Source organism: Octodon degus, unplaced genomic scaffold (assembly GCF_000260255.1).
Source record: "Octodon degus isolate 3935 unplaced genomic scaffold, OctDeg1.0 scaffold00046, whole genome shotgun sequence".
NCBI lineage: Eukaryota > Metazoa > Chordata > Mammalia > Rodentia > Octodontidae > Octodon > Octodon degus.
The window spans coordinates 7,708,222-7,716,230 of record NW_004524622.1 but is presented as its reverse complement, the minus strand read 5'-3'; the positions used below and the strand labels follow the sequence as shown (position 1 = coordinate 7,716,230).

Below are 8,009 nucleotides of genomic sequence, written 5' to 3'. Positions count from 1 at the left end.
CATGTGTCTACTGTTTCATCTATTCTGCTCCCCCTCATTCTGTCCAAACACTTGATAAAGAAGCTGAAGATAAGCAGGTGCCCACTGTAGACAGAGATCTGATGCTGTGGTCTACAGGAGAAATCTGCAAATTGCAGCCCAAATTTAGGCTGCCTGAAAGCAAAAAAAGGATTTTCACAGTTTTAACATGTTTATAGGCAAAGAGAATAAGAGCTGTTTTTTGTTCTTGTTTTTCAAGAACTGTAGATGTGTCATTGGACGGGTGATCACCCATGACTACTTCATTGGTAGCAAGTAATGCTGGATCAGCTGAAGACCTGGCTGTCTTTGGCATGAGATGGTGACATGTACCCTACAATCTGCCCAAGTGGCCAGTGTGGAGTTGGGAGAAGTGGCAAAGGAAGGTGTGTGTTAGCCACACAAAACATCCAGCATGCATTGAAGGATGCAGTTAATGATCTCAGGGTTTGACGCAGCTGTGCTTCCAAGGGGAAACCTGTGTGTCGCGAAGCAAAGCAAGTTTGAATTCCAGCATATCCTCTCAACACTGTGTCCCTTGGGCACAGGATTATTTTTTCAAACTTCAATCTTCTCATCTGAAAATGGACAAAGAAGATCTTAAAAAAGGTCCAAAAGTCTTGGCACAGTACTTGGTAACCATTAGGGTTAAAATATATTAATTAACATTCTTTTCTTTTACAAAAAAAAAAGAAAGAAAGAAAGAACTGTTGATGTGAAAACTTGTAAGAAATTTAAAACTGTGTGTGTCATCCTGTTTGGTGATACTTGGAACTGAACTCAGGGCCTTCACAATGAGCCACATTTGTCAGTCTTTTTTTTTTTTTTTTTTTGTGGAATCGCAGACTGAACTCAGACCCCTGCACTTGCCAAGAAAGCACTTATTCTACTGAGCCATCTCCCTGGCCCTTTTTGTTGTTGTTGTTGTTGTTGTTGTTGTTGTTGTTGTTGTTGTTGTTGAGTGAAGTGTTTTGTTTTCTTTTTCCATACCGGCCCTATTTTGTTATTTTATTATTTTGGTACCAGGGATCAAACTCAGGACTTTGAGCAGGAGCTTTAAGCCACTGAGGTATTTCCCCAGCCCAGGCCTTTCATTTTTTTACTTTTTTAAAAAGGGTTTTTGCTAAGTCAATAAATTGTTAAGCCTGGGCTGGAACTTGTATCATTTTTTCTCAGTCTCGTAAAGTGCTGGGATTATAAATTTATGATATCATGCCCACATCCCCAGGATGTTTTTTTTGGGTTTTTTTGTTTTGTTTTGTTTTGTTTTGTTTTGTTTTGTTTTGTTTTGTTTTTGCGGAACCGGGGATTGAACTCAGGCCCTTGCGCTTGCCAGGGAAACACTTATTCCACTGAGCCACCTCCCTGGCCCACCAGGATGTTTTTAAGACAGAGTTCTACTAATAATCCAGCCCGGTCTCGAACTCACTTTGAAGCACAGGATGTCTTCAAAATCACATTTTTTTTTTCAGTCTTGAGTGTTGGGATTGCAGACATGAACCACCATGCCCAGGTTTATTTCTTATTTTGTTTTTTGTTTTGTTTTGTTTTGTTTTGTATTTAGTACAGGGTCTATAGGGTCTTTAGGGCCCTCACTACATAGGTCAGACTCATAGTGATCCACCTGTTTACAGCCTCCCAAGAGCTGGGATTACAGGCATGCACCACCATGCCCAGTTTCCATTGCCATGTGCCCTAGGGGCAGGGCCAGCATGGCATGCTGGGGATTGAACCCTGGCCCCTGCACTCTGCCTAAGCAGGCGCTTTAGTTCACTGAGCTATCTGACTGACCCTTATTTTTTATTTTGAGACAGGGTCTCATTTAAGTTGTCCTGCAGTGACTAGAACTTGAGATTCTTCTGCCTCAGCCTCTGAAATGCTGGTAGTTCTGGCTTGAAATTTTGGTGTTTATAATTCAGTGTTCACAAATAAAGTTTTATTGGAACACTGGTGAAGTTGAGTGGTTACAACAGATTATATGTCTGCACATCTTAAAGTATTTTCTCTCAGGCGTTTTCAGAAAAGGTTTGCAGATCACTGGCCCTGAGTGTCCCTCAGTGTAGGGACAGCTTTATAGGAAAAGAACAGAATTATCATAAAGAAGCATTATTGTGCATAAATGGTGGACATTATAGTGAAGGCCAGTTGATTTACAAATTAGATACTGCTGGAAGAACAGAGAAATAAATGGTAGCTGTTGTGTCTTCCAGCCAACGTGCTGAGCTGAGATGTGATACTTGTTTTTTGCTCACCTCTTTTTGTTCTCTAGGGAAGCATGAGTGTCTCAGTTATGCCCACAAACAGTCCAATTAGTGCCAGTTTCCATGTTAAAATGTTTCCTTATGACACAGTTGAGGTTACCACCTCATTTCACACAATTCAGGGTCACAAAGGTGATCTGGATTAGATTCGAACCGGAAAGCATCCAAGAACCCACCTCATCCTAGGTGCAGAGTACCTAGTACCACAGGGGTAAGCAGCTAACTGGTCCGGCAAGTTTAATAATCTTCAAGTCCGCCTCATATTTCCTACAGATTTTTATCAAAGCTTTACTGGAGCCATGTGTAGCCACCAGCTTCCGTGGAATTTAATTCAAAAGCATCATTGTTTTAGGTGATCAGGAACTCATATCCAAGGGACAATAAATTCCCACAAGTCAAAGAGATCTTCTGCTTAGGAGGAGAAGCATTTACAGGCAACCTTTATATTGGAAAGCCTTTCTGTAGGTGGTGTTGTGTTGGGGATGAAACCCAGGACCTCATGAATACTAGGAAAGAGATCTACCACTGAGCTACATTCCAGCAGATTGCCTAGATTTTATTGTAAATAAAATATATGTGTATATTGCAATGCTTCAGTAAGATAGAACAGAAAATATTGATTTAAAAGTATGGGGGGGGCGGGGAGATGGCTTAGAGGAATAAGCGCTTCCCTGGCAAGTGCAAGGGCCTGAGTTCAATCCCCGGTTCCACAAAAAAAAAAAAAAAAATTTAAAAGTATAGCAGACTTGGCAGATGAATGGCAAGGTATATATAAGAGCTTCAAAGCCGCAATAGAAGTAGAGCAATTTAGTAGAATGGCACAAGAAAACCCAGATTTGCAAGTTTTGGAGGTCAAAAGTGAATTAGCAGATTACTCATGCATGGATGATGAAGATAATGCCTCGGATGTCGGCCATGTGAGCCAAAGTTCCTGTGACAATGAAGTGGAGCAAAAATGGGCCAATGCAGACACAGCAAATGCAGACCTCTCTGATTAAGATGAGTAAGTAAACTACAATGTGAGTACATATTTGCTAGTTGAAATGGTACAGAATTGCAGCCAGGGAGATAGCTCAGTAAATAAGCACCTGCCTGGCAAGCACAAGGTCCTGAGTTCAATCTGTGGTACCACAAAAAGAGAGAGAGAGAGAGAGAGAGAGAGAGAGAGAGAGAGAGAGAGAGAGAGAGAGAGAGAGAGAGAGAGAGAGAGAGACAGAGAGAGAGAGAGAGTAGAAAGAAAGAAAGAACAAAATCATCACGCAACAAATTGGAATGACCCAATGTTAGAACTAGGTCCAAAAATACAGTGAGAATTATTGGGGGGTGGAATCTATTGGACAGAATCCAGGATTGCCATTCAATGTTAGAAACTGTAACATGAAATGCTACAGGGAAGCTGAAAGCAGGAGGATCACTAGCATCCTCTACTTCACTATCTGAACTGAAAGCATTCATAGCTCTGCTGTACTTGAACTTTTTCACAGTATTCACAGGAATGTAAAAGACTTATGGAAAAGCAATGGGTGTGGGCCTGAGGTTTGTAGAATAAACACTGACAATGAGATTTCAGTTCCTTCAAAATTGCCTGAGGTAAAAATAAAAAGACAGTGCCTGACAAAACCACATGCTAAAAGAGAAAAATAGTTCACAAACTGGTTGCTACCCTCTGACTGAGAGATTTGCGGGTAATTGTCAATTTACACACCACTTGAATAAGCGACTATTGATACACATCTTGCAGCATGTCAAGGGCCTGTAGCTCCAAGCAGTATATGCAAAAACAAAACAAAAACAAAAAAATCCTTAAAAATTTAAAATTTATGGGGCCAGGGAGATGGTTCAGTAGAATAAGTGCTTGCCTGGCAAGCACAAGGGCCTGAGTTCAATCCCCGGTTCCGCAAAAAAAAAATTAAAATTTATAAAAATTTTAAAAATAAAAATTTATTCCCTTGTAGATGCGAAGATTTATTATGCTTTCAATTTAGAGAGGTATCCTGAAACTCAGACACGAGGTCCTTATTCACACAGTCACAAACAGAATGATTCTGTGCACAGGCTTGTTGCTTCCATCTCTCAAACTAATCAGAATATGAGAGTCAACAATTGGTTTACCAGTTTCCACCTGATGTTACATTTGCTAACAGAGCACAAGTGGACCAGCACAAGAAGAGCAAGCAGGAAAAAGCAGAAATTATGAATGAAATATTGCAACTTCAAAATAATTTTATAGTACAAACTTTGGATTTCAGAAAAATAAAGCATTGGCCTCACATATATAAACAAACTGGTAGTGCTGACGGCAATATTGCATGATGGAAGTATTGATAGACCTCAATGAAGTGAAAATGTGAGATGGAAACATTCTAAAAACAAAATTAAAAACAAAGTAGATGTTGAATTATGCAGCAATGATGATGTCACTCAAAATACAAAGCACTGGCCATGGTTGTGTATTACTCAGTCTAAACATGTGTCCCATAAATAATTTTTACAAAGAAAATAACAAATGCAAAGTACCACAGAGAAATTTTCTTAGAGGACTGGAACTGGAACTTAAAAGAGATCATTTCAGCAGAGGAAAGACAAAATGTTTCTACCAAGGTAACTATAAAAAAATTAACTGTGGAGCAAACTAGTGATCAGACACATGAATATGCAGGCGTAGCATCACAAAGAACTACCACCACTATGACAACAGGAAAACAAAAAATATGTCAGCTGTGTCCCATTAAAAAAAAAAAGAGGAAAATATACATATAAGCAATACTTGTGTATGGAACATGTAGTTGTTATGTGTGAAGAGTGCCTTGAGTGTGACAATTGAAGCAAAGACTTTTTCTGTGGTAGACTTTTATTTGTACTTACATTGTACTTCACATAGGTCTTTTTTGTTTGTTTGTTTGTTTGTTTGTTTGTTTTGTTTTGTTTTTAGTGGAACCCGGGACTGAACTCAGGCTTTTGCGCTTGCCAGGGAAGCACTTATTCCCCTAAGCCATCTTCCCGGCCCTTGCATAGATTGCTTCTGATATTAACTTTTAGGTTTTGTAAGAAAGTACACTGCTGATCTGAAAATGTTAATGTCTAAGCACTCATTACATTTGATATTTTATTAATATCTTATATTCCTGCTAAGGGTATATTGTACAATGTAGTAGGAAGATCCTAAAAAACAGAAAAACAAGAGAGGTGACAAGAATGGCCTGCCACATAGGAAAAGAAAGCACATGTGCTGTCAGTGTAAGCAAGACATTTGCATGGAATATGCAGTTGTCATATGTGCAGATTGTCGTGGATATGACAATTGTAGCAAAGATTTTTGTTATGGAAGTGTATTGGTGGACTATTGAGATAGCTCAGCAGCATGGTGAAAAGCTCCAGAGTCTGCACTAGCTACCATGCCATCCAAGGGACCGCTGCAGTCCGTGCAAGTCTTCGGTCGCAAGAAGACAGCCACAGTGGCGGCACACTGCAAGCGGGGCAATGGCCTCATCAAGGTGAATGGGCGCCCCCTGGAGATGATCGAGCCGCGCACCCTGCAATATGTTACTGGAGCCTGTTCTGCTTCTGGGCAAGGAGCGGTTTGCTGGTGTTGAAAACATCCGTGTCCATGTGAAGGGTGGTGGTTATGTTGCCCAGATTTATGCTATCTGTCAGTCCATCTCCAAAGCCCTGGTGGCCTATTACCAGAAGTATGTTGATGAGGCTTCCAAGAAAGAGATCAAAGATATTCTCATCCAGTACAACCGGACCCAGTTGGTAGCTGACCCCCAACACTGCGAATCCAAAAAGTTTGGAGGTCCTGGTGCCCATGCTTGTTACCAGAAATCCTACCGATAAGCTCACCATAAGAATCACCATTTGCCTTTGTAATAAACATGGGATTCTGAGGTTGCAAGGAAAAAAAAGAGAGAGAAAGAGAGATAGCTCAGCAGACTAAGTGCCTGCTTTGGCAAGTATAGAGACCAGGGATTTGATCCCCAGAACCACATGCCATGCTGGCCCTGCCCCTGGGCAGGCTGAGCCCACCACTGAGACTGGGCATGGTGGCACATAACTGTAATCCCAGTGCTGGGGAGGCTGAAAGCAGGAGAATCACTAGTCCAAACTGGGTAGTGAAACCAAATTCTTTCCTGGGATGTTGTCCGTTTATCTGAATTGTTTGCTCTGTCTTTCCCAATGCACCTTTATTACCTAACACATTTGCATTCTCAGATTACAGCCAAATCAGTTATCTGGGATGGGAATTTCTAAATGTCATGCTCTTACCCTTTCTGCCATTTGGAGCTGTTTACTGAAAAACTCAGACCCTGCTGCTTCACTTTATGATAGTTACTCAAAATTGTTAGCCTTGCATTTTGCTTCTTAGGGGGAGTGTTTTGGTGATTTCTGCTATCCCATCCTGAGAGCTGTCGCACCCCTAGGGAGCCTCAGCCACTGGAGCTGCAGCCACTGCTCTCACTGCATCTTCTGAGCTCTTTCTCTTTACTTCCCCTCCCTCCACAGTTGAGCTGATGGCAGGATAACAGCAGCCCACTGAGCTCAACAACTCACTCAGAGGCCCTTATCAGTCCTGCCCTTTCTGGTGGGGCTTGCTGCTCACCTCTTCCTGCCCCCTATCCTCCTCGGCAGCGGGTCCCCTCTTGCCTCCACAAGGAGAGATTCTGAGCCCCCTCCCCCATCCAGTGCTTCATTTGGTTATCCGCTGCAGATTGCAAAGCTAAAAAAAAAAAAAAAATCCGCAGGAATAAGTTACTGCTTCATAGTAGAGAAAATACAGAATAAAAATATAGACAGGAAAAGAGAAAAGTGATGCTGGCAGCCCATAGAGAAAGGCTATTACAGAGGAAAGAGATATTTCAAGCAAAAGCTTCTAGAGAGGGACAAAGAAAGTGTTTATAATGAAATCAGAGGAAGTTTCAGGAAAGTGTTCATAAAAGAATCAGAAAAAAAAATTTCAGATTGATGAGGTTGTTGATCTCTGCCTGAGTTTCAGCCCCAGGACACTAACTGCCAACATATAGCCTGTCAGACTTTAACCTCTGATACAAATGTGTCAACAGTTCCCCCAGTAATAATAACATTGGCGAGATGTACATGGTCAATTAATTTGAGACAACACCCAATAGCTGTAAAGGCCACTAATTTAGACATCTCCCTCAACAAAATGTGGATATTAAAATACTAAAGTGTAGTAAGTATAAATTAGACATTTATGTTTTTCAAATTCTTACAAGAGATTTCTGCTGATTGACCTATGAGTTCTGACTAGTCTCTCATAAAGTTAAAAAAGGGCATCATAATTTAACCTGGCCAGAATTATATTTGAGTGCATTCTGGTTTTGTAAAGGTGTTTATTTGATGTGACCTGTGTATTTATTTATAGATTTATATGTCATTTAGTGAATAGCTATTCCTCTTTTATTTGAACTTTAAAATATAAATGCTAAAGCATGCTTTCTCCTGAGTTACCAGCTGGTCTAAGTGACATCAAAATTGATTTATAATTTTAAAAAATCATTAAAATGGGAAGAGATTACTGGACAGGATTCTTGATTGGTGGATAGAGGAGTGGCCAACCTTTGTTCATCAAAGGAAAACCCCCAATAATTTCCTTAAAAGACACCCCCAATAATTTGGTCATTGGTTAAAAGATAAGTTTTTTTAAAAAATTATAAGATGTTCTTGTCAAGCCAACGTGATGTCATCAAATGTGTGACTTGTGCTAACAGT

At 40.5% G+C, this 8,009-nt stretch overlaps 1 pseudogene; it reads left to right on the top strand.

Moving 5' to 3' along the window:
• Positions 1–5,671: 5,671 nt before the first annotated feature.
• LOC101587682 lies at positions 5,672–6,177 on the top strand (annotated as a pseudogene).
• The last annotated feature ends 1,832 nt before the right edge of the window (positions 6,178–8,009 follow it).